At 43.8% G+C, this 27,559-nt stretch overlaps 1 long non-coding RNA gene across 1 annotated transcript in view; it reads left to right on the top strand.

The window, feature by feature from the left end:
- LOC124730494 overlaps positions 1–27,559 on the top strand; it is a 179,493-nt gene that overhangs the window by 29,793 nt on the left and 122,141 nt on the right. The window contains exon 2 of the long non-coding RNA XR_007008021.1: positions 25,847–25,926. This is a non-coding gene — a long non-coding RNA (uncharacterized LOC124730494). The remainder of the gene's footprint in view (positions 1–25,846; positions 25,927–27,559) is intronic.

Genomic DNA, 27,559 nt, shown 5'->3' with positions numbered 1-27,559 from the left:
TCCCTCGTGGATGTGGATTGGGACCAGCTTTTTGTGATATTATCTAGTAATTAGATAATCATGTGCGATGCTGTCCCGATATCGTCTCTAAGAACAAACAGCCCATAGTCTTAAGCATTCAACACTGATAGCTTTGTAATGACCTATGTATTGAGCTGTTAAATGGAGAACTCCAATGTGACAAAGAGTGCAGTCAGTCATCATTAAATGACGGAAACTTATCAGGCCAAACATCATTATATTGGGAACCCTCTGAACAACTTGATCCATTAAGTGCTCAACTCTGTATCGGCCGTTTCAGCAAACTGCTAAATAAACGTCTACAGATCATTTATAAAACTAATTTTTACATTAGGTAAACCGGTGTGGGGCATTGGGGAAATCTCCTGCACAATTACGTTTTAAGGAATAATAAATAAGACACAGCGACGAAAATGTGAACTACATGTTACGAATCATCTACAAGAGAATTGTAGAAGGTACTACAACTTGAGTTTAAATGTTGTTGGAACTGTTACCAATCAGCCTAGAGACCTTCAAAACTATGTATCCAGTGCTGACAATAATCAGTTTCGACCATTTTAACATGACATTCCTCCGTCGGAGGTTCGAGTCCTCCTTCGGGCATGTGTGTGTGTGTGTGTGTGTGTGTGTGTGTGTGTGTTCCATAGCGCAAGTTAAAGTTAGATTAAGTAGTGTGTAGGCTTAGGGACCGATGACCTCAGCAGTTCTGCTGCGCGGGATTAGCCGAGCGATCTTGCCGCTGCAGTCATGGACTGTGCGGCTGTTGCCGGCGGAGGTTCGAGTCCTCCCTCGGGCACGGGTGTGTCTGTCCTTAGGATAACTTAGGTTAAGTAGTGTGTAAGCTTAGGGACTGATGACCTTAGCAGTTAAGTCCCATAAGATTTCACACACATTTGAACATTTTTTTAACCTCAGCAGTTTGGTACCATAAGACCTTACCACAAATTTTCACATTTTCGCTCCTTCCTCTGCTGTCCAGTAGAGATGCTAGAGATATCTTTGATATAAAATCGGAGACGGCTAGCACGTAACGTATGTATCGAATGTACAATAGCAAGCGTTATCTCCAGGAGAAAGTGAAATGTCGAGACATTTCAATTTGTTGTTGATCTGGATATTCTTAACGTATAATTAAGGTAGCAGGTTTAACAGTAGAGTTTCGTATTTCAGATAGTTTCTGTACCTCTTATATAGAAAACTTTCAGTACAATCTGAGAATATGAAGCTGCCTTCACCATTCCGCTACCGAAACAACTCGCCAACTGGTTGCAGTCATTAGTATTTAATCGAAACAGTTATCTTCTGTGTCAACTTTTTCAAAAACTACAGAGAAGTGGACTGAAAGGCGCAGCAGGTCTTCATGTGTTTTCGATTAAGAACTTGTGTGTGAATATTCGTCAAATTCTATTAACAACAATTGCCGACCTCGCCTTATAAGAATGGATGGACCGATCAGTAAAGTAATTTACCAAAATAAGAGAGTCGTAACTCTTTCATTTTTTTATTGTGTTGTATTTTGTTTCTTTTTTTACGAGCAGCTCTACGTACTTAAAATGAGATGGCAGCATCATTAATACTGGATAGGATGATCAACTCTCACATTGGAGTAATTTAGAAGATGACAGCGGTCTTTGGTTTCATATGAGAAGAAAATCGTACAAAACCGATTCCTAAAATAACGGTGGCGACTGAAGATCATCACAGTGTTTGAAAAAAAGGGAAGGGGGGGGGGGGGGGACTGGTGGAGGAATCATTAAGATAATGTTTAAGGGAAAAAAATAGCATTAATTGATCGGATGCGTCTAAATCGAGATCAGCTCCAGTAGGTGTAACTGTAGCTGTCACGGTTAACGAAAGAAATTTCCTACAAGGTGCACTTAAGTGACTCAAAGATACACCTCTTGTCGTTCAAGTCGCGTTTGTTTGTTGCATAATTACCGGACCCTTGTTCCAGATTGGACTATGGTTACGAAGTTTACAGCTGAGTGGCACCTTCAGCTTCGAATTTGTTGTACCCAGTACATCATCACGGAGTAAGACTTGCCTGTAGCGCCTTGCAGACTAGTCCTGTAAACATTCTCCTCGCCGAAACGGGGATCTTACCTCTTCAGCTCCGACGGTACCAACTCTTGCTCAGTTACGCCATCGCTAAACGACAGTGTCCTAAATATCTTTTTTTTCCGCACTGGGGTGATCAACAGATGGGAGTTCGAGTTGGAATGTGCCTTAGGCGATCTGCAACGAGCTCCGCCTACCCGTCTTAGAGTGCGCTCCCCATGCACTTATTGGTTAGTAGGCACACCACGAATTAGGACCTACTTATTTCAAGAATCTAAAAATTTCTCTAGTCCCCGTGAACTTTCAGAATCTATTCCTCACAGTTCTTCAGGAATACCAGTGTGCTGCCATCATTTACACTGTTGGCTCTAGAACTGCGGATATGATAGGATATTGCTTTTGGATATCCCGTTGGTCACGAAACCCATTCGTTACCACGAACATGCACCGTTTTTACGGCGGAGCTGATAGCCGTTAACAGAACCCTACGTTTTATCAAACTGACCTTCCTCGATCGCGTTCCTATTTGTAGTTACTGAAAGAACTGTCTCCAGGTTATTGACCGATGTTACACTTGTAATCCTGTGTTATCTGCTATTCACAATCTTCTCTCTAACCTTAGATGTACTACATCCTCAGTTGTCATTCTCTGCGTCTCAAGTATATGAATATCTCGACAGTAGCTCACACCCTCGTGGAATGCCACGTCCTTCTGGCTCTCCGTGCTAAGCATGGTTTTCTGGATTCTGTACTTTTAATATTGGTGGGTAATGTATGGAGACCTGAACTAGTTTCTGACGAAGTACTTTTTATTTGCAGATCTAACGGGTTAAACAGCCTTAAGGGCAGGGTCACGGTGATTGGGATTGGGGTGCCCCAATGCAAGAGTCCCTCGTACCTCCCTCCCTCTCTCTTCGGTCGTTCGTCATTTACTTTGTTTAAATTGCTATTAGATGTGCTTAGTTCTTTTTCTGCCACGTCACATCTTTAGGAGTGCCATTTCATATACCACTCAGATGTATGCGAGACCTTAAGAAATCCTTATACTTGATAAAAGTCGATGGCGAAGGAGCCTCTGAATAGGGTTTATGTTTCCTCTGAGAGAATGGGTTCTATACCATACGAAACAGTTTGACTATACCGAACCTGGTGTGGGACAGTTTGAGGCTGTGAACCTGTCGCCGCATGCTGAACCCCGGAAGTCTCTTGGCTATGCCCACCCACCCACCTACCGATCTGATGACTTCCTGTTTTACTGTTGTTGGTCCTACTGGTGTTCAGTAAGCTTCTAGCCTTTTCACTTTTGCTATTACAGTTCTCCTCTTTAGCCCGGTAGAAGGAATTACTTATTCCGTTTGTCTCATATCCCTGCGTTGGATCAGTGGGGCAGCAGGAGGTCAGATGTGGGGCAGGTACCTCTCGTCACAGATGAGACCTGGGAAGACGTCATTGGCTTTTGGCCGTTCGACAACATGACCTTATCAGCCAGATTCTGTCAGACTGCCATTATGTCAGCTCCCACGTTTTGGTGTGAGGCCTGGGTCAATTAGAGATAGCATCTGAAGCTCATCGAGAAATACCGTCAGTGATGCCTCAGGAGAATACTGAAAGTAAAATGCCAAGGCCAGATTTCAGCATTAGTATCCTCGAGGATACACACTATCAGCATAGAGTCATCATCATCATCATCATCATCATCATCATCATCATCATCATCAAACACCAGCTTCAGTGGGCTGGTCATATTACCCACATCCCCGTCAGACGTCTAACAAAACAAATAATATGTTCCTACCTCAAACAAAGACAACGTAAAAGGTACAAAGACGTTTTGAAGCCATACTTTTAAAAAATGTAACATCGACACCAGCGATTATGAAACCACCTCTTCCAATAGTCGACATGGCATCTGACTGTTTACGTTGGCTCACACTACTTTAAACAACGATGGTGAAGACTGATACCGGGCAAAGGGAACCGCGGAAAAGAGCAAGAAAACGTCAACCCATGATTGGCATGGACACGATGTGTCATCACTGTAGTAGAAAATGTGGTTCCAGGATTAGTCTTCTCATCCACTCGCGAACTCGTAAAGGACAATGAACGTTCCTCGCGGAAGATCAAGAAAAAGACTCGTTAGCGAGTTAGTGCGTGGTGGTGGTGGTGGTGGGTGGTGGTGGTGGTGGTGGTGGTGATCTCTTATGCAGTTATTTCTCGTCTCTGGCGTGAATATTGCTTCCCGTCTTCGATTCTACTACTCCCACGTACAGTCACAATTCGATCATATGTCTGGCTGGCATCCAGATAAACTAACCAATGACCTCGCTGCTTAGTCCCTCAACCCCCTCCCCCTCCACCCCCCCGCCCCATTCGCCCCAGTCAGCCAACCAGTCTACCTGCAGACAGTAAAACATCCTGTGTCAATCCATCTTTTAAATTGGTAATTACATCCTATTGGCGTCGATGTGTTAAACAGTAAATGCGTTGTTCCGCGAAATTTCAGGCGGCCTACCGGACGTGAGTAACTTGTTGCTACGATATTTTGGCACAGGGTTCTTGCCATCTTCAGATGTGTACTGGCAAAAGTACAGTGAGCTCCCGTGTTTAAAACGTGCTGCGCGTGCGTGGTGCACCCAGTTGTGTCAAAGCACGGACCGGCGCTCTTCGAGCAGATGAGCTCAATGTACTTTCGCCAGTATAGATGTGAAGATGGCCAGAAGACTCTGAGCCGAATTGTAGTGGCAACGAGTTAATGATATCAGGCACTTCGCTCGAAAATTCATGGAATACAACAGGAGAGTTTTAAATTTCCCCAGCAAATGTATTTGTTTTCGCTTCCTGATGCGGTGATCACGATGCAACCAGAATGTTAGCCCAACAGTATCATCTCGTGCTTGTGTGGCAGCAGCAAAAATCTGTCACAGAAGCTTTCACGCAACTCTCTCGAATTGTAGCGCTATAAAAATCTCATTACGTAATTAGGTGACCATTTTCGCTTTATTGCTGGCGTTTTAAAACAATGTATTCAGACTGCATATTACGTAGCGCCTGTATTGTGGAAACAAATCCGAATCAAAGCTGCTCATTGATTAGGGACAATGACCAGGCAGTGTGTGGTGTCGTAAGTCCTTTCCTATATCCATTTGGGTGGCGGCAGTTCCGGTCTGCCACTTCGAGTGCACAGACACTGGCATTACATCCCTCCGTGGTGTGGGTTGTGCCGAGGCCTTGGCAGCACTGGGGCACGCGGCCACATATATATACACGCCAACTAGCGTGACAGGCTACTACTTATCATAGTGCAGTCCGGCGGTCGGCGAGACTAACGTCTGCGGTGCCGCTAAAGCAGGTCTGCCGGCCTGTTATTATCCTCTGTTGTATCCACCGCGCCATCATGTTTAATAACCGCTGCATATTTCAGAATAACACGCTTCTCATTGTATAGTATTAAGAGTATGAAAAATTTGTTTCCAGTTTGATAAAGAAGCCATATAGAATCAAAATAGTATTTTGTTGATATAATTGCCAAATAAAAATACTGATTACGACATTGCGTTCATTTAATAAGAGGAGCAATTCTACCTCATAACGCTGCTGCTGGCAAGATGGCACTACTTTCTTTTATGTATATAGATTGAAGCGGCGAGTGAAAATTTTTAGCAAGGCCGAGAATCGAAACCGGGTCTCCTGTTTACTGAGGCAAGAACGAGCCAAGTGACGTAATTGTTAAGGTACTGGACTTGAATGTGGGAGGAATCTGGGATTGAATTCCCAATGTGTGTGATACAGATTTATTTCTCCAGCGATATCCTTGAATCAACAACCAAATGCTGCGGTGGTTCCTATGAATACGACACAGCCAGTTTCCTTTCCTATCCTTGTTCTGCTGAGCATATTCTCCGTCTCAAATCACCCAGACAACCAGATACTTACCTGTCGTTGTCGTCCGATGATGCCCCCATACGAGGGGGTACAAAAAAAAGAGAAAAGGAAAAAAGGACTAACAATTCCGGGGGGAGAGATCTTGTAGGCTAGGCGTGTTTAGCGCAACTCATTGCCAGTTCAGTATCGGGTGTGTTACCGACCTGGCTTGTTCTGTTCATCTGCAGTGATTGTTTTTGTTAGCGTTGTTTTGTTATTGTTTCTTTGTTTGTGATGGCAAGTTTAAGTGAACAACATGCACAGCTGTGAAATTTTGTTTTCTACCCTATAAACATTATGCTGAAACTGTTTTAATGTTGAAAACAGCTTACCAAGATGACGCCATGGGAAAAACGCAAGTGTACAATTGGTTCGCTCGATTTAAAAATGGTGTCATGTCGACTGATGATAAACCTTGTTCTGGACGTCTATAAACTGCCCGAATTAACGAAAATATTGAAAAAATTGCAGAACGTATGCTTACAAACCGTCGACAGGCAATTGATCATCTGTCAGCAATTAGCGGGTTATCATGGAGCTCGGTGTTCGTCAAAAAAGACCTTATTTGTGGCAGACAGGAGACTGGTTCTTCCACCGCGACATCACACGTGGCACACACAGCCATCTCTGTTAGACAGTTTTTGGTTAAAAATGGCATGGTTCCTCTGCCCCAAGCACCTTACTCGCCCGACCAGGCTCCGTGCGAATTTTTCTTGTTTCCAAGCATGAAAAGGGGCATGAAAGGATACCAATTTGACAACGTTGAAAAAGTCTAGGAAAAAAAGAAAGAGCAGCTGTCAGCCATCTTAAAAGATGACTGTAAAAATATGTAGAACCGTGGAAGAACCGGTGGGACAAACTTATTAATTGTAATGGAGAGTATTTTGAAGGGGATAAGGTTGTTTTGTAAACAATTTGAAAATAAATATTTTTTAAAAACTAGTTCCGGTTTTTTGGGTACCCCTCGTATGTTATCGATTGGAGACAGATCTTGTGATCGAGCAGGCTAAGACAACATGTCTACACTCTGTAGAGCATATTGGGCTACAACAGCGGTATATGGGCAAGCGTTATCCTGTTGGAAGACCCCCTTTGGAACGCTGTTACTGTATGACAGGACAACAGGTCGAATCACCAGATTGACGTACAAATTTGCAGTGAAGGTGCATGTGATAACCACGAAAGTGCTCCTGCTATGATACGAAATCGCACCACGTACCATAACTCGAGGTGTAGGACCAATGTGTCAAGCACGCGGACGGGTTGGTTTCAGGCCCTTAACTGGCCGCCTCCTAACCGCCTCACGGTCATAACTGGCACCGAGCCAATACCGGCTTTCATCAGAAAATACAACAGACTATCACCCTGCCCTTCATTGATCCCTCGCTTTACACCATTGAAGTCGAAAATGGAGATGGTTTGGTGTCATCGGAATGCACGCTAGGGCGGCTTCTGGCTCGGAGCTGTCCTTGAAGTAAACGATGTGTAACAGTTCGTTGTGTCACTGTGGTACCAATTGCTGGTCAGTTTTCTGCTGCAGATGCAGTACGATGCACCAGAGCCATACCGGCCTGAGTGGCCGAGCGGTTCTAGGCGCTACAGTCTGGAACCGCGCGACCGCTACGGTCGCAGGTTCGAATCCTGCCGTTGGCATGGATGTGTGTGATGTCCTTAGGTTAGTTAGGTTTAAGTAGTTCTAAGTTCTAGGGGACTGATGACCTCAGTCCCATAGTGCTCAGAGCCATTTGAACCATTTTGAACCAGAGTCATGCACTGAACACAGTGGTCTTCCCTCTCGGTAGTGCCACGTGGCCGTCCGGAGTCCAGTCGTCTTGCGACAGGGCATCCTCGTGAACACCGCTGCCAGCAATCATGTACAATAGTTACGTACGTGCCAAGTCTTTCTGCAATATTGCAGAAAAAATTTCCAGCGTCCTGTAGCTCTGTTACACGACCACGTTCAGACTCAGTGAGGCATTAGTAATGGCATCGTTGTCACCTTAAAGGCATTCTTGACTAACATCAACTCACCACGTCCAATCTCAAAGTTAATTAATGCTCACGGCAGTTACAGTGTCTGTTTAAATCAAACTTGATATGCATCCTCATAGCGACTCTTAACGTGAGTGGGGCGAATTTTGAATAGATACCATCTCTCAGATGTAGAAACACGCCTAACAACTTTCGTTTATACGAATAACTCCTTCCTGGTGTTATGTTCTTTTTCCGTCAGTTTATAAGCTAGTTGTGATGTAATGACCTCACTTTCCTTGAGAGACACAGAATTAATATAATCTACCGATCGTCTTTTATGCATGTCGAAAAACTGTTCTGACTGTACACACATACGTAGAAACATATCTTTAATTGCAGATTGTAATGGTTATTACCTGTATTAATAGTGTTTCTAGTGTGTGCACACACAATAGAGAAACGAATTTTGTAATTTTTTAAATGACAGGGTTAGCTTGCCCTCTTTTTTTTTGTATTGTTGCTGTAGATCAGTACCTACAACTACAAACGTTGACAATCGATTTTCATCATTTATAGCCGTATCCAACCGATACCAAAATCACAATTGTATTAAAATAATTAGTGAGAATCATATGATAGCACTTTCGCATTATACGAAAGGAAAATTCAGACCATCTAATTTTCTTAAAAATAAATGTAAAGTCAGCGGAGCATGAAGTTAGTTAACAAACGTAAATAGCAGATGCTAGTGCCCTGTCCATTTCTTGCATTTCTTCTGGGTGCTTACGATTAAAGTGCAGGTTGTCACCGAGGTCCACAGTGGGTTGTAATTGTCGTGAGGCAGCAAAACGTAATAGATTTGCTAATACGTTAATGCGGAAACGATTTATGCTGCAAACAAAATTAGTTCTAATTTTGACCACCAGGTGCAAATCTGCCAATGTACAGCATCTCGTCGACGTCTCCGGTGCCCATATTGAATAAATCGTGTAAGCGGCGGTTAATAATAAATTCAGCACCATTTTTTCCTCACTTATTTGATCTTTTCTGTCCACGTCCAGTTTCTAATCCATTACATATGGAAACATTTATATACGTCTGTCTTACATTCACAGCGCTAGATTTACACCTGGTGGCCAATATTGGAAAAAATTTATTCAGGGTAGATCGGTTCCCCATGAACGTATTTGCATATATTCAAGTTTTGCTGCAGTACGATAATTACAGCCCAGACTGGACCTCTATAAGTAGCTGCACTTTAATTAATAACCACCTGTGTTTTTGTCGTGACAAAGAAAAACGAACGTATTTTTAATAGTACTGATGGATTGCGAACATATGAGAGATTATTATGGTTCAAATGGTTCTGAGCACTATGGGACTTAACATCTTAGGTCATCAGTCCCCTAGAACTTAGAACTACTTAAACCTAACTAACCTAAGGACATCACACACACATCCATGCCCGAGGCAGGATTCGAACCTGCGACCGTAGCAGTCGCACGGTTCCGGACTGAGCGCCTAGAACAGCGAGACCACCGCGGCCGGCAGATTATTATGGTCATTACAGTCTTACTCTATAACCTCAAAAAACTGCTTCTCATGGTTTGTGCTTCGCTGTTGGCATTTGCTATCAAAAACTAAGGAGCCTTTCGACTGCTGTATATAAAAAAAAAAACCGAAAGAGATGACTGCAAAATGTTACAATAGTATCGTGGAGCTCGCCATGAGTCTGCCGATTTATCCAGGCTTGACTGGAAAAATAATCCTTCGCCTGACTTATTTTTCTGAACTTATGCCATAAAATTTTACCTTTCATTATTTTTATTAAAGAAAATGCTTTTCCCGGCGAAAATGCGCTTCAGCCTTAGTATAAAAGCATATTTAACTCTGAAACAATAGGTTTCTACTGGCGTGGTATCAATAAACTATGTGACCATTGTCAGGTTGTTTTAATACTTTGAGAGCATATATTCACTGTACTGATGCAAAGGGAATTAAAACATACGATGACCACTTTAGAACGGAAATAAATTTTAATAGAACATGACGTATCCGTAACACGAGCGTGTCCAAACTGTCATGAGTTAATAAGATATTACACAATTTTGACGTGAAAGTGATGCGTGTCTATCTGTAGTCCTTTGTCATATTGAAACAGCATTACAATTCTTCCACAGAAGTATGGAAATGAGGAAGTGTGCGTCGACACATTACCAAACCAAGTTAACAGATTATTGTGCCATTATTTCATAAAAATTCTCTTGAGAGAGTAAGAAAAATGTTGGCATTAATAAATGAGCAATTCCGCAATATAAGTTTTCACCTTTAGATCTATGGGAACTGAATCTAGGTAGCGTGATGACTTATTATGCAAAAATTTTTTAAAGATGTCATTGCAGATTTTTGATCTGCCTGCTAGTCGCTCTGTCACAGAAAAGGTAAAAATTAGTTCTCCTTTTTCCATCCTTACTTCTGAAATCTCTCTAAAAGTCTTCCATAATTCCTCGTAACACTAAAACCTCGTCTTGGTAGATGATGAACGGCTTTGTAAGAACAGAGGAATAACTTCTTTATGCAAATGAATTTAAAAACTCTCTTTGTGGAAAAAAATAAATTTCTTGTAGTAAAAATACATCAAAAAAAGTTTTGCATCACCTCGGTTCCGAGAGTTCCGGAACCTGTACAGAAAATTGCAATAGAGATGAACGTAAACATAATTTCCGCCCTTTTTATTGCTGATGAAGACGACACATTGCATGTTGCACCACTATAGAGCGAGACTTTCAGGGGTATTGGTCCATCTTGCTGTACACACCGGTATCTCTAATACCCAGTAGCACCTCCTCTTGCATTGATGCATGCCTGTATTCGTCGTGATACACTATCCACAAGTTCATCAAGCCGCTGTTGGTCCAGGTTGTCCCACTCCTCTACGGCGATTCGGCGTAGATCCCTCATCAGAGTGGTTGGTGGGTCACGTCGTCCATAAACAGCCCTTTTCAATCCATCCCAGGAATGTTCGGTAGGGTTCATGTCTGGAGAACATGCTGGCCACTCTAGTCGTTCGATGTCGTTATCCTGAAGGAAGTCATCCACAAGATGTGCGCGATGGGGGCGCAAATTGTCGTCCATGAAGACGAACGCTTCGCTAATATGCTGCCGATATGATTGCACTATTGGTCGGAGGGTGGCATTCACGTATCGTGCAGCCTTTACGGCGTCTTCCATGACCACCAGCGGCGTACGTCGGCCCCACATAATACCAACCCAAAACAGCAGGGAACTTCCACTTTGCTGCACTCACTGTGTAGCCTGTCGAAGGCGTTTAGTCTGACTGGGTTGCCTCCCAACACGTCTCCGACGATTGTCTGGTTGAAGGCAAGCCGACATTCATCGGTGAAGAGAACGTGCTACCAATCCTGAGTGGTCCATTCGGCGTGTTGTTGGGCCCATCTGTACCGCGCTGCATGGTGTCCTGGTTACAAAGATGGACCGTGCCATGGACGTCGGGCTTGAAGTTGCGCATCATGCAGCCTAATGCGCACGGTTTGAGTCGTAACACGACGTCCTGTGGCTGCACGAAAAGCATTGTTCAACATGGTGGCGGTGCTGTTAGGGTTCCTGCGGTCATCCACTGCAGTAGTAGCCCTTGGCCGGACTGAGCGAGGCATGTCATCGACAGTTCCGGTCCCTCTGTATCTCCTCCATCACCGAACAACATCGCTTTGGTTCACTCCGAGACGCCTGGACACTTCCCTTGTTGAGAGCCCTTTCTGACACAAAGTAACAATGCGGACACCATCGAATCGCGGTATCGACCGTCTAGGCATGGTTGAACTACAGACAACACGAGCCGTGTACCTCCTTCCTGGTGGAATGACTGGAACTGATCGGCTGTCGTACACCCTCCGTCTAATAGGCGCTGCTCGTGCATGGTTGTTTACATCCATAGGCGGGTTTAGTGACATCCCTGAACAGTCAGAGGGACTGTGTCTGTGATACAATATCAACATTCAACTTCTATCTTCAGGAATTCTGGGAACCGGGGTGATGCAAAACTTTTTTTGGTGTGTGCAGTAAATGTCATAAGGAAAGGAAATAAGTTATAATAAATTATGACAGAAGACAACAAGAAAGAAACCATTCTTTACAAAAACAACCAATAGGAATTCTTCTTAAAAAAATAATTAAAACATCTTGAGAAAAAGCACAAAGTGCAAACGGTTGAGAGCGTCAGATTTGAACCAGGGAGCTACAGAACCAACTACAACATCATTGCCGTAGTGATGGCTGAGAGAGAGAGAATTCGCAACGTAAAAGATAGGATTATTTGTAGTTTCAGTGTGGATCGACCTAGCTAGAGTCGAAAACGTCGTCTCTTCCTCCTCCTACTCCTCCTCCTCCTCCTCCTCCTCCTCCTCCTCCTCCTCCTCCCCCCCCCCTCCCCCTTAAGCATTAGACCGGTTGGTACATTACGTCTTCTTGACCCTTCCATCTTTCCTTGAATCTACCAATGTTCATATTTCCTTTAGAGATGTACTGTAGCAGTTGGTGCGGAACACGTTAATCGCTCTTTCTTTCTATCACTCCTATCCATTCCTTTCTCCATCCCTTAATCTTTTCAGGTAATCAGTCGGAACTATATGATCACAGAGACGTTTCCAGGTCTCAAACATCTGTGGTGTATACATGCAGACTGAAGTGATAAATGAAAATTTGTACTAAGGCCAGGATTCGAACTCGGGTCTCCTGGTCACTAGGCAGATGCGAACCACTACGCACAACTGCATGGACTACCCTAGCGGGCCTCCCTCTCCGGCCCAAATTCCCATTCACGCCTTGGCCCACATGTTATTCCTCCTAAACTCTAACCATCAAACGAACGGGGGATGAGAAGTGGGCTGAATGGGAATTTGGATTGAGGAGGGAGGCGTGCTGCGGTAGCCCGTGCAGTTGTGCAAAGCCACTGTGCCAGGGTGGCGTAGTGGTTAGTGCATCTGCCTAGTGAACAGGAGACACGGGTTTGAAGCCCGGCCTTGGTAAGAATTTCACTCGTCGCTTCAGTCTGCTTATATACTGTATATCTTTTCATTTAAGTTGTAAGTCGGTCTCCCTCCCTCCCAAGGACACTTTGCACACAAAATAGCACAGCTGGGCTAGGAGTTTATAATTGGATTACAAGTACATCCAGACTTGGACTGTATGACGACAAGATCACGTGATAGAAAGTACCGCCATTTTGGATCTTAGATTATAAAAGGAGACCTGAGAGCCGCAATTAATCATTCTTCCGTGGTATCTGAATGTGGATTCCTCTAAACTGCTAAACATCCTTCAGCTATTAGGAAGGGAGACAAGACCAACCGATGAACGCTTTGCTTTGTAGTTACTACTAGAGAACTTGGACAATTTTGTTACTGATGTTGATACTGTAAGTTATACCGAAAATGGTACGCTTCTTAGGAAGAAAAATTTAAGTTTGCTTACACCCATTACAGAACATTATGGTTGTTAAATTCTGTGATCGAGTGGACCGTCGGGAGCAGTTAAGAGAAGGGACGGTCTGTAATGTTAAAGGAGATGTGGGGCTTATGTAACTATTATTTGCTTATTAAATTCTCCAAGTTGGTCACAGTGAGAGATGGTGTGAAAACGAAGCTACCGTTTCTCCTACACGTGAATGACAGTGACAGCGAGAGGAATAATTGAACAAATCGGGAACGAAGTACTGGAAACGATTTTGCGGAAATACAGACTTCCTGCGGCTATACCATATAAAGTGGAATTAACTGACATTAAACTGGATGTTGTAATGGAAGACCTGCCTGGAATATTGCAGCAGCTATGTGTAGACGACTTCGCCGGAATTTTTAATAAAATGGAGGTGTGCGACTGCTTAATATCAAATCACGACTTCTGCGTGGGGGGAGACTACCAGGGGAATGTCAGTGTGATTGTAGACAACGATAAGGCAGTTGGAATAGACTGTTTAACACGGATGACCTCTAGTTGTAAAGATGCATAATAAATTTATGTATCCAATCACAAGCCTAGGTGTGGACAAATTGATCGGTAACCATCTTATAGATTTTATAAAGTGTTCAGAAATGCGACTACAAGAACCTTTTGCGTCTTCGTTGGCTAAAAAACATGGTATTATGAGACTGGAGGCTACAATATAAAACTACACAATCGATCATGTGTTTGACACTGTGCAAAACTGTTCAAACGTTTTAAATTCTAACAAACAGTCTTTATAATTTGCTCCCTATAGTCTGTGCCAGTCACATCCACGTGGTGCCAGCTAACTGATAACTTACAGAACAGCTGTTGTGTAGTGTTTAACAACTTTCTGCAGTTTGTCTACTGGGATAATAAGAGTACCCGAAAACCAGCTGCTGGACCGAGAAAAGCTTATAAATTACGTTCTGCCTGCATTCGGTTTTAATTATGTACCAACAGAATAACGACATGTAATAGTAATTCGTAAGTGGTGGCTGTGTACACTGAGAAAGATGTGGGATATTATAACGATATTATTATGGAGGAGATAAGAGATAATATTAGATCCCCTGAATCCTGACGGCTAGATGATTCTCAGGAAGGATCAGAACTATTTTTTAAAGCCAAAAAGCAGATATTTTACCAGGAAAAACGTAAATACATATTGGAATTCGACGACATACCTTCTTTGTACCTGTCAAATTACGGGATGGAGAAAGAATTACAAGATTCCAATGTAGATTTAAATTATAAGTTAAAAATTAAGCTGGATGTTGTTAAAACTACAGCAAACAAGCATAATGAAATGGCTGTTTTCTGTGCGTAAATGCATATGTAGAAGTCGAAGCTTTTGTACGAGAATATTTGCTTATGTTATACGGTAACCTAATAAAAATCCTAAGAATTTTTCTATTTACGATGAATTAAGGGTTTGTATTTCGGACGCGGTCTGTGGGTTGTTGGATGACCCTGAAAAGTAGCGGAAACTAGTTAGCTGATAGTATAGTGGCCCCCATTTCTTACCTATTTGACACAGTTACCTGCGTGATTCCACTGGCTGACCTTAATAAATTCTCGGTGGTTCCCCAGGGGAAAGGGAGGGGGGGGGGGGGGGAGCAAGGTGCCCAAGTGTGTAACTCAACACCGGATGTCCTTATCAGTAATCTTTGGATATCTGGACCTGAAACGGCCCTGTATTCCTACTGGAGATTTTTTCTCTTAATTTAGCCCCTGTTGATTTCACACTAAACGACGTGATTAGGCTATCAGAATATTCATATGAGAATTTTTAAAGTGTAATTACAAGTACAGTCTGCTACAGTAATTAATTCCCTGCTAGTGGCTGAACATCACTCAGTTAATGACGCTAATTTTGTTACGTGCACTAATGACATACAGAATGAGTTTCGAACTGCTCTGACAGTTGTGTTGGTAGCTTCGTGACCGTCACCGGGACAGTGGTTTGACCTGATCACAATCAGAACAGAATGGAGACATGACAAAAACTCTCCACCGTTGTGGGTTGTTATCTCTTCTTAGCAGCATGTAGTTCAGTTAGTTACAAAATAAGGTGGGCTCAGTTTGCTGAAGGGTTCAATGAAAGCACGTTCATAACTGAAAAAATAAAAGATAGTTACAATTACTCAGAGTGCCCCCAAAGTAAATGAACATGATTGTGCAGATGGGCTGACAGCACTGGTACGGGTGGAGAACATCCATATTCTTCTGATTCAGAAAGCCAAACTACAATTGCTATTAAACGGCAGATTTTGGCTGCGCCATTATAACTTCGACTAATTTGTGCGATGTAAAGAATTGGTCAATTATGTGTGAATACTATTGACATCTCTGTAACCAACACACTACATTGATAACCAATTTAGGCTGCTGGATATTTATTGGACACAGTCTGATGATCTGTTATCTGAATACACATGGTCCAGTCACGTTACCGTGACCACCACCTAAGTTCGATGTAATGTGCAATAACCGCTCACAGAAGGCACTTTGCAGCACTAACAGTGGAGAAGTAAATGGTTCAAATGGCTCTGAGCACTATGGGACTTAATATCTGAGGTCATCAGTCCCATAGAACTTAGAACTATTTAAACATAACTAACCTAAGGACATCACACACATCCATGTCCGAGGCAGGATTCGAACCTGCGACCGTAGCGCTCGCGCGGCTCCAGACTGAAGCGCCTAGAACCGCTCGGCCACACCGGCCAGCAGCAGTGGAGAGTATATAAAGCGTGTCAGGGGACATGGAAAACAGTGCAGTCGTTGTCGTATTGCAGAAACAAACCTATTCACCTAATGTCAAAAAGGGCATGATCATTGGCTATCAGGTCAAGCGTGGAATCATTTCCGAAACGACTAAGTTTGTGAACTGTTCGCGTACTGCCATGGTTAAAGTACACTGTGCATGGTGGAATGGTGCTATCAAAAACTTGCGCTAAGGTGAGCGATGCACCACGTGCCAAAGATGAGGCTGAACGACAGAGACATGCACGGGGAACAGACGTGCAACTGTTGAGCAACTGACTACCCAGATAAACAAAGCTACTTCAAATGGCCGAGCATTCCTTAATTCTTCATGGCATGGAACATACGCTCTGGCATCCTTAGTTACTTTCAACTTAACCACATGCAAAAGTGTTTCTGCACCCCAATTTCCCAATTTAGCGGCTGTGCTAAGGTTCTCAAAAAAAATCGTAACATCCTCCCCAGCTTTTCCCAAGAAAGGGATGACCAAAGACACAGCATTAGTGTCAAGAATTACTGCATTAACAGGAAACCGTTCCTTGCTCGCTTCTTTAGACCGAACAGTGTCTCCTCAACGACCGTTCAGTGCATATCGCTGCATATGGGCCTCTCCAGCAGGTACCTGGTTCATGCACCCGTGCTGACTGCTGTCAACGCCAAAGAAGGCTGGAATTTTCAAGATAGTGTCGCAACTGGACGTCCACTAGTGGCAACAGATGACCTTTCCAGATGAAACAAACTTTATACTCCATCGGACAGATGGTCTTTGGCAGGTACAGCTTGTACCGTCCGAAAGCAAGCATCCTGCAACAATCATCAGAAGGGTCCAGGCCAGAGGAGGGAATATTAGAGTCTGTGGAATTTATTCGTGGCCTTCCGTGGGTGATGTCATTCTGGAAGGCTCAGTGGCTCAACACAAATATGCATCTATCCTTGGGGACCATGTACACCCGTTTTCCTGACATCTGATTAAAACAACGGTCCAGGTCGCAATAACATTTGTTTACACAGTGTACGATCGTGGTATCATGTGAAGAACCGAAGAGCTGCCAGCACCAGCCATAGGGGCCCTAAAAATCTGAGTATTATCTTTAACATAAGCCGAAATCGGAAATAAATTTGTTTCAATCAAAGTTAGCGTCAGATCGCTACACTCTCTAGACAGTGTTGTCTAAATTTATTAACAATGATATCTACCTGCAGGACAGTGCAACATGTCACGCAGCTCGCAGTGTGCATGCATGGTTCGAAGAGCAGCAGGATGAATTTATCATACTCTCCTGGTCACCAATTTCCCTAGATTTTAACCCAGTTTGTGGGTCCACCTCCATCAGGCCGTTTTGCGCCATGGATCATCAACTGAGGAACCACGGCATGTGGCCACGGCACTTAAGTCGACAAGGCTCCACATCCCTAGCACCCTCCAGAACCTCACTGACTTCTCCTGAACGACTCGCAGCAGTTTGCCCTGAAAAAGTTGGTTATTCAGACTTTTGACAGGTGATCACGTTAATGTGTGACTGGCCTGTGTATTATCCAGTTTGAGTTTAACCCTTTTGGTAAAAAGAAGTGCCGTAAGACTTGACGAATCCCAAGTGTTTGTATTGAGAAACTGATAGATCACTGAAATTAATCACTACGTCTTTTGCCCTCCGCTCATTTAAATAGAGTAAAGGCAAAACCACAAATAGATAATACTTGAGATGTATAGACTATTTGATCAAGCCATGTTTCGACTGCAGAAAGACTGTAAGTAAATAAAAAGATTAAATGAATCCAAAACAAGTAATGGCGAAATTCAACGATAAGGCAAGAAATAACTTTAGTCACATTAAATTAAATCTAAACTAGCTTTCCTTTATGTCATTCCTTCTTCTATACAAGCATTTCCGTTTGTATTAATTTATGCAAAGCAGATAAATGGAAAATGCTGTCATTTAGAAAAACTTGACTGTCGCCCTCCAAGAGCGTATTTTTAACACTAACAATTTAAAGTCAATTCTTTGGGGAATCTTTGCAATATTCTCGAGTGTTTGGCTATTTCTGTCGTGTTGTCATCACCATTATATGTCACCTATCATTTCGGTTAAAAATATTACTACGCATTGATTAGCTGGAAAAGAATTCAGAATGAGATTTTCACTCTGCAGCGGAGTGTGCGCTGATATGAAACTTCATGGCAGATTAAAACTGTGTGCCGGACCGAGACTCGAACTCGGGACCTTTGCCTTTCGCGGGCAAGTGCTCTACCAACTGAGCTACCCAAACACGGCTCACGCCCCGTCCTCACAGCTTTACTTCTGCCAGTATATCGTCTCCTACCTTCCACTTGCCCGCGAAAGGCAAAGGTCCCGAGTTCGAGTCTCGGTCCGACACACAGTTTTAATCTGCCGGGAAGTTTCAGTTGGAAGAGAATTGTTGTATGGTTGAAACTGTCCCGTCCTCACAGAGCACCATTGGGTGTTGCCAGTTGGTGATTCGTTGGTATGAACACTGCAATTGGCATACGAGATGGCTGCCAGCAGGTCATGCATTGATACGAACACAGCTACCAGCATACTTGGTGACTACCAGCAAGCGACTCTGTACGATCACTGCAAGCGTCATTTCGGAAATCTGCCAACCGGCGACTGTACGATCACCACAGCCAGCCCATTGGCTGGCTACAGTCGGCAGCTTGTTACGAACACTGCAGCAGGCATACAGGGTGACTACCGGCAGGAGACTCAGTACAAACACTGCAAGCGGCATACCAGAAGCCTGCCAATGGGCGACCTGTTGGTGCAGACACCTCAGTGACGTGCAGCTTCCTCTGATGGCACATTCTAGGGGCACCTCTCCAGGACAGGCAGTTTGCCCTCCAGAGCACCGCACGGGGTGGGCCCATGAGCCGCAGATGTCCTGCAACTCGCACGACAGTCCTAACTGCGCCATGGACACAGCCATCTCCCGCACAACGGCTTCCAATAAGCATTGGATTGTAGGAAGTGCTAAACTTGCGGCCACCTCGTTTTTTCTTAAGTTCGCAATTTCATGTATATGATGCTGGTCATATGACACTTTTTTATTTTTACCAAGCAGTTTTTTCATGAATGGAGAGTGAAACATCTGAATGAAGTTAACATTTGTGCATATAGATAAGCACTAATAAAGCATATCAGAGGAATGAGCATAGCCCCGTCGTATTTTGTAAATGATTCAAATGTAACAATTGATTTTATTGAAAATGAGCAAGGAAATAGTCTCATTAGTATTACTTCGAGAAAATCACAACACTACAACTTTAGAGCATATATTTTATTCAAATTTTTAGTATTTTTACAACTATTATATGTTAGTCACTGAGTTGAAGAGTGGGAATCCTGGAGTGCTGCCAGCTTTCTTCACCCAGTCATGACCACAGAATTGAATTTAAAAGAAAATAGATATTTATTTATATACTTAATCCCATGTGTCAAATTTTCAGGATAAACAGATCTTGTTGCCTTCTGTGCACATTTGTCGTGAAAGGACACAGTATATTTGATTTATCGCCACCTTTTTCTTCCTACACAGTACTGAATCGAAAATACTTTCAAGGATTCTGCAGCGAATCAGTGTTAGGGATATTGGTTTGTAATGGACTCAGCAATCCCGTTTCTTTGGACCCCCCATCGGAAGACAGTACCTTGTGGACCTCTGAAACCAGTGTGGCCATTAGAGATCACAAGAAGGTTCTTCAACTCCAAAAATGACATCCATTCACGGAGCACCTCACTGCCTTTAATCGGCACCATGCCCCCGCGGGTGTACCTGGTATCTTTATGAACGGTGATTTCTGCTCCGTTACAGACGCTATTGCCGAACATTTTGCTTTTCCATTATGCTTAAGTCCCTGCATCTGAGAATCATCAACCTGCGTTTCTTGTCCTCAAACAGCGAGTAGAGTGACTTCATTTACCATTTACTACACATCACCTGGAACTATATGCACAGTTCGGTGAGTGGGAACTCCTCACTGCCCTAGCCCTTCGCCCTGACAGCTCCAAAATGTTGAAGAACACAGAAAATGAGAGTACTTACATACCTACCTGTGGGTGGTCTCTGCTGCTGCCTCAAAAAATTCGCTTAATTGTAATAATACTAAATAGAATTTGTTATTAGGAAATACCCACATAATCATCCTCTCTATAGACCTCAAATGAAGTAACTTGTGTAGTTACTATAATAATAATAATAATAATAATAATTTTATAACAAAACGCCCTGATCCCGAACAAACCTGATGTTTCTCTCCTCATCCTGCACACAGCTCGAATTGAGCATCCTGCACAACTGCCCTGGTAATAATAGGGCTAGAGGGGAGAATGGCTTTAGTCCAGCTGTGAGGGGATGGAGAATGGTGTGTAGGCAGGATCTGCAACCTGATGCTCATGGCTAAGGCCATATAGTATGTCCAATTGCCTCAGATGTAATATCATACTCCATGTCAAGGCTAAGTGTAACCTGACTCCGGAACTGACATCATCAAAGCAATTCTAGATATGTATTAGTAGGACCCCAAATGTATGGGCAAGACTGGGAGGGAGGGGGGGGGCGAATGGACACCTCTGATACCCCTCTTAAGGTCAAAACCAATCTCATATGTCCAGTTGCTGTAGCTGTATCACGATACCCCCTTAAGGCATCTGGATCTGAAGATCAAATTAGCCTGACTGGAAGTGATGTTGTCAAGGTCACCAAGGACTCCCATTGAATAATTACTTAAAAGTGTTGGTGAAACTTTTTAATTACTTGTTAATTGGGATAAGGTTTTTGCTCTCAGCGCAGGTTGGCAACCAGCCCTTGAAGCAATAAAAAAGGTAGCCGACAGTCTGCATCCCTTATGGCAAGAGTGAACAGCGGACGCGAGTTGCCACCTACGTAAATAATTGATCGAGCCACTGTTAAACTGTCGCGGTCACACTACATTATTAAGGTGTGTTCCACTGGCTAGTATCTTCTGCAAGTACACGCTGAGATGTTTACGTGGGCCAAGCTAGTAGTAGGAACTGGCTGTAAGTACTTGCAGTAGTTTTTCAATTGGAGTAGTATCATAAGATAGGCAGATGGACGTTTACAACGTTGTGCTCAAAAATCATATCAGCAACAACTGCTGTTGCATCAGTGACATTACAGAAAAATTGTGATGAAAATCAATAACTAGGTGGAGAAATAAGAATAGAGACATACATATTGCAATTTTCAAGAAACTCTGTTAATTTCTTCACATACTCAGCCCGTTTGTACAGAAACCAGATGGCAGCTATAAGGGGCACGAAAGGGGAGCAGTGGTTGGGAAGGAAGTGAGACAGGGTTGTAGCCTATCCCCGATGTTATTCAATCTGTATAATGAGCAAACAGTAAAGGAAACTAAAGAAAAATTTGGAGTACCGGTAGGAATTAAAATCCAAGGAGAGGAAATAAAAACTTTGAGGTTCGCCGATGACATTGTAATTATGTCAGACAGCAAAGGACCTGGAACAGCAGCTGAACGGAATGGACAGTGTCTTGAAAGGAGGATGTAAGATAAACATCAACAAAAGCAAAATGAGGATAATGGAATGTAGTAGAATTAAATCGGGTGATGCTTAGGGAATTAGATTAGGAAAAGAGACGCTTAAAGTAGTAAATGAGTTTTGCTATTTGGGAGCAAAATAACTGATGATGGTCGAAGTAGAGAGGATGTAAAATGTAGACTGGCAATGACAAGGAAAGCGTTTCTGAAGAAGAGAAATTTCTTAACATCGAGTGTAGATTTAAGTGTCAGGAAGTCGTTTCTGAAAGTATTTGTATGGTGTGTAGCCTTGTATGGAAGCGAAACGTGGACGATAAATAGTTTGGACAAGAAGAGAATAGAAGCTTTCTAAATATGGTGCTACAGAAGAATGCTGAAGATTAGATGGGTAGATCACATAACTAATGAGGAGGTATTGAATATAATTGGAGAGAAGAGAAATTTGTGGCACAACTTGATAGAAGAAGGGATCGATTGGTAGGGCATATTCTGAGGCATGAAGGGATCACAAATTTAGTATTAGAGGGCAGCTTGGAGGGTAAAAATCGTAGAGAGAGACCAAGAGTTGAATACACTAAACAGATTCAGAATGTTGTAGGTTGCAGTAAGTACTGGGAGATGAAGAAGCGTGCAGAGGATAGAGTAGCATGGAGAGCTGCATCAAACCAGTCTCTGGACTGAAGACCACAAGAACAACAACAACAACTGAGCCCGTAATTTGTGGCATTTCTACTATGTGCGAATGTGGTGCTAATGTAACTCCCTGCGAACTGTTAAATACTCCTGTATCTGGTCGCTCATAGAACAATTCCGATGTAAGTGAAACGGCCATCAATAGGAGGCTAATATTTAAAATCCTGGAATATGCACAATGGATATTGTTTAAAACTCTCTGTTTTTGGGCCTGATCGTACAGATATACACTCCTGGAAATTGAAATAAGAACACCGTGAATTCATTGTCCCAGGAAGGGGAAACTTTATTGACACATTCCTGGGGTCAGATACATCACATGATCACACTGACAGAACCACAGGCACATAGACACAGGCAACAGAGCATGCACAATGTCGGCACTAGTACAGTGTATATCCACCTTTCGCAGCAATGCAGGCTGCTATTCTCCCATAGAGACGATCGTAGAGATGCTGGATGTAGTCCTGTGGAACGGCTTGCCATGCCATTTCCACCTGACGCCTCAGTTGGACCAGCGTTCGTGCTGGACGTGCAGACCGCGTGAGACGACGCTTCATCCAGTCCCAAACATGCTCAATGGGGGACAGATCCGGAGATCTTGCTGGCCAGGGTAGTTGACTTACACCTTCTAGAGCACGTTGGGTGGCACGGGATACATGCGGACGTGCATTGTCCTGTTGGAACAGCAAGTTCCCTTGCCGGTCTAGGAATGGTAGAACGATGGGTTCGATGACGGTTTGGATGTACCGTGCACTATTCAGTGTCCCCTCGACGATCACCAGTGGTGTACGGCCAGTGTAGGAGATCGCTCCCCACACCATGATGCCGGGTGTTGGCCCTGTGTGCCTCGGTCGTATGCAGTCCTGATTATGGCGCTCACCTGCACGGCGCCAAACACGCATACGACCATCATTGGCACCAAGGCAGAAGCTACTCTCATCGCTGAAGACGACACGTCTCCATTCGTCCCTCCATTCACGCCTGTCGCGACACACTGGAGGCGGGCTGCACGATGTTGGGGCGTGAGCGGAAGACGGCCTAACGGTGTGCGGGACCGTAGCCCAGCTTCATGGAGACGGTTGCGAATGGTCCTCGCCGATACCCCAGGAGCAACAGTGTCCCGAATTTCCTGGGAAGTGGCGGTGCGGTCCCCTACGGCACTGCGTAGGATCCTACGGTCTTGGCGTGCATCCGTGCGTCGCTGCGGTCCGGTCCCAGGTCGACGGGCACGTGCACCTTCCGCCGACCACTGGCGACCACATCGATGTACTGTGGAGACCTCACGCCCCACGTGTTGAGCAATTCGGCGGTACGTCCACCCGGCCTCCCGCATGCCCACTATACGCCCTCGCTCAAAGTCCGTCAACTGCACATACGGTTCACGTCCAAGCTGTCGCGGCATGCTACCAGTGTTAAAGACTGCGATGGAGCTCTCCGTATGCCACGGCAAACTGGCTGACACTGACGGCGGCGGTGCACAAATGCTGCGCAGCTAGCGCCATTCGACGGCCAACACCGCGGTTCCTGGTATGTCCGCTGTGCCGTGCGTGTGATCATTGCTTGTACAGCCCTCTCGCAGTGTCCGGAGCAAGTATGGTGGGTCTGACACACCGGTGTCAATGTGTTCTTTTTTCCATTTCCAGGAGTGTATTTGACTGTGTGTTAAATAAAGTTCGTCACTACATATAACTTCATAGTTTAGAGTCCTAAGAATTTCTATTAATTACAAAGAATAAATGTTCTGCTAAGTCCTCGTAATTATTTGTCGCATGAAATAAGAGTTGCATTCTACACTAAGGCGATAAAAGTCATGGGATAGCGATTTGTGTATATACAGATGACGGTAGTATCCCGTACACATGGAATAAAAGGGCAGTGTATTGGCAGAGATGTCATTTGTATTTAGGTGATACATTTGAAAAGGTTTCCTACGTGATTATGGCCACACAACGGGAATTAACAGACTTTGCACGCGGTATGATAGTTGGAACTAGACGCATGGGACATTGCATTTGGGAAATCGTTAGGGATTTCAATATTCCGAGCTCCACAGTGTCCAGTGTGTGCCGAGAATACGAAATTTCAGACATTCTCTCACCAATGTCAACACAGTGGCCAATGGCCAGTTAACGACCGAAAGCAACGGCGCTTGCGTAGAGTTGTGCGTGGTTACAGACAAGCAACACTGCGTGAAATAACCGCAGAAATCAATGTATAACAAAATATGACTTTAATGGGCTATGACAACAGACGACCGACGGGAGTTCTGTTGCTAACAGCAGCACCTCTCCTAGGCTCGTGACCATATCGTTTGGACTCTAGACGACTGTAAAACGGTGGCCTGGTCAGATGAGTCCCGATTTCAGTTGGTAGGGCTCGAGTGTGGCGCAGGTCCCACAAAGCCATGGCCAAGTTGTCAACAAGGTACTCTACAACGTGGTGGTGGTTCTGTAATGGTGCAGATTGTGTTTACACGGAATGAACTGGCTTCTGTGGTCCAACTGAACCGATCATTGACTGGAAATGGTTATGTTCGGCTTCTTGGAGACTATTTTCGGCCACTAATGGACTTCATGTTCCCAAACAACGATGGTATTGTTATGGATGACACTGCGCCGTGTCAGCGGGCCTCAATTGTTCTGGACAACTCAAGTGAATGATTTGGCCACTCAGATCGCCCGGCATAAGTCCCAACGAATATTTATGGGGCATAATAGAGAGCTTGTGCACAACAACCTGCACAGGCAACATTTTCGCAGTTATCGCCAGCTGTAGAGGCAGCATGGCTGAATATTTCTGTAGGGGACTTCCAACAACTTGTGAATGTCATATCAGCCGGCCGGTGGGGCCGTGCGGTTTAGGAGCTTCAGTCTGGAACCGCGTGACCGCTACGGTCGCAGGTTCGAATCCTGCCTCGGGCATGGATGTGTGTGATGTCCTTAGGTTAGTTAGGTTTAAGTAGTTCTAAGTTCTAGGGGACTGATGACCACAGATGTTAAGTCCCATAGTGCTCAGAGCCATTTGAACCATTTTTTTGGAATGTCACATCCATTTGTTGCACTACGCCGGGCAAAAGGAGGTCCGACAACGATATTAGGATTTTGTCATCTCATTGCATATTAATCAACAAATTATCACACTTCAATACTACCACTCATATATCTTCAAATTACTAATGAGCTCAACGAAAATATTTAGAAAAGATAACTTCATTATATTCTTCAACCTCTCATATGTCGCAATGCGCCTCGTTAATCCGTCTCTAGCTTCTAAGTATTTCCATTCAAATAGTGTGGCGTAGCGCAACATAAACCATTACGTAGTCCGTTAATTATACAAATCAATGACAGAGTTTTTTTTCCGTAGCTGCAATGGTGTCAGAGCACTCCTTGACTGCCGGTCCATTGTCGTCGCCCTGCTGTCACCGCGAACGCTGCTAAGGACAGGTACTTCTTTCAACAGTGCTGCAGACTGCTCTTTGGCAGCGTATTGTTATTATTTTAACAGTTCTCAAAATAATTACTACAAGGTTAATCCCCCACTCGTAACTCAATTCGGTCACTCAGCAACCTTTCCTCTTTACATTTCCCTTTACTTACTAACGGGGAAATAAAACAGGCGTATGAGCGGCCGATATAGATGGACCATTAAAAAATTGTGAATGTTTTTCGTATTACGGTATCTGTTGTCTCAAAATCTGCCACATCATTGTCTAGTGCATCCTGCTTTATAACGATATTTTTAAAATCCACGGTTTTCGTGTCCTAGAATATAGCAAAGCACGCCACTTCCTGAATTAACAGTTGTGCTCTTTCACTTATCAAGTATTTCTGATTTTTCGAAACTGACATTCTCATACGGGTATTGAACACATGCAACGAAGCGGTATTTCGTTCGATCCGTATCAGCAGATGCGGAGCATTGTTAGCCGTTCCGTGACGCTGGTCCACCTCTTCCTGTCTTTCTTCATTACTCGCGCGCGCGCGCCCACACACACACACACACACACACACACACACACACACACACACGTAGGGGGTAGTAATTGTGATTGCTTCTGCTCTTTTCAACTTGTGGATAAATTGTTGCCGAGTGTCTAGCATCACAATACAAAATTTTCAGTATTAATTTAAACATGTTTGTGGGTTTGAGCTTCGTGTCTGTGAATTTAATTACTCGGAGATGTACGGTAACCCATCACTTTTTTATGTAGCCTTATGTCTACCAAGACGCATTTTGGCTTCCAATAGTTTTCATTAACAGTAGTAATACATTTACGTCATCTTCAGAATACCATTTTTAGGAATTGCGTTTAAACCCTGTTCTTGTCTTTTGTTCTGTAATTTATGGCGCTTTTTTCTGCCATCATACGCATAGGACAAACACTTTTACTTTCACTGACGCAGCATTCGGCATGTGTCTTTTTTAAAATATTTCAGATATACGGCGTAATTTTACAGTAGTATGTACGGGTGGCTCGAAGCAAAATAGACCCTCGACTGCTAAGTAATTTTCCCTGAGCATGTCTTTAAGTTTCAACTTCCTAATCCGTTTAAATTTCTTTATTGTGAATTTTATAGGGTATGGAACGCACTAGTGCAGGAAAAAAGGCATTTTAGCAAATGTACCCAGTAGAAAAAAAAAATGGAGTTAATACAGCACACGCTGCTCCTACTCCAACAACAGAAGAAGCAAGTATCAGTCAGTTAGCACTGGGGTTTGTGGGAATCTGTGGAAATGAGCAATCAGAGAAGCAGCCAAGAAGGTCGACAGGGAACAAACACAGTGTGCAATTTCCCTGGAAGCTGTCGTCTCGCTATTGAGTCAGTGGTGGTTCAGCAGTAAGGAACAGTGAGATGCGGACGGTGGAGCCATCTATTCGGATGTGGCGAACCTCATGCTTGTCATTCTGACGGAATGAAGTAATACCGACCTTAATGGGACACTGTCCACTAACAACACACGGCTTCATACTCTAGCCAGGGGTCTCCTTCAATTTGTGATAGGCTAGCTCTGACGTAAAAACCACTGTACGCCGCGCCGGTGTGAATTTTGTATCATGACGAGAGAATGGAAGCA

This window comes from Schistocerca piceifrons, chromosome 1, assembly GCF_021461385.2.
Source record: "Schistocerca piceifrons isolate TAMUIC-IGC-003096 chromosome 1, iqSchPice1.1, whole genome shotgun sequence".
In the NCBI taxonomy this organism is placed as follows: Eukaryota; Metazoa; Arthropoda; class Insecta; order Orthoptera; family Acrididae; genus Schistocerca; species Schistocerca piceifrons.
Note: the sequence above shows the minus strand (reverse complement) of the source record. Positions and strands in the feature narration are given on the sequence as shown.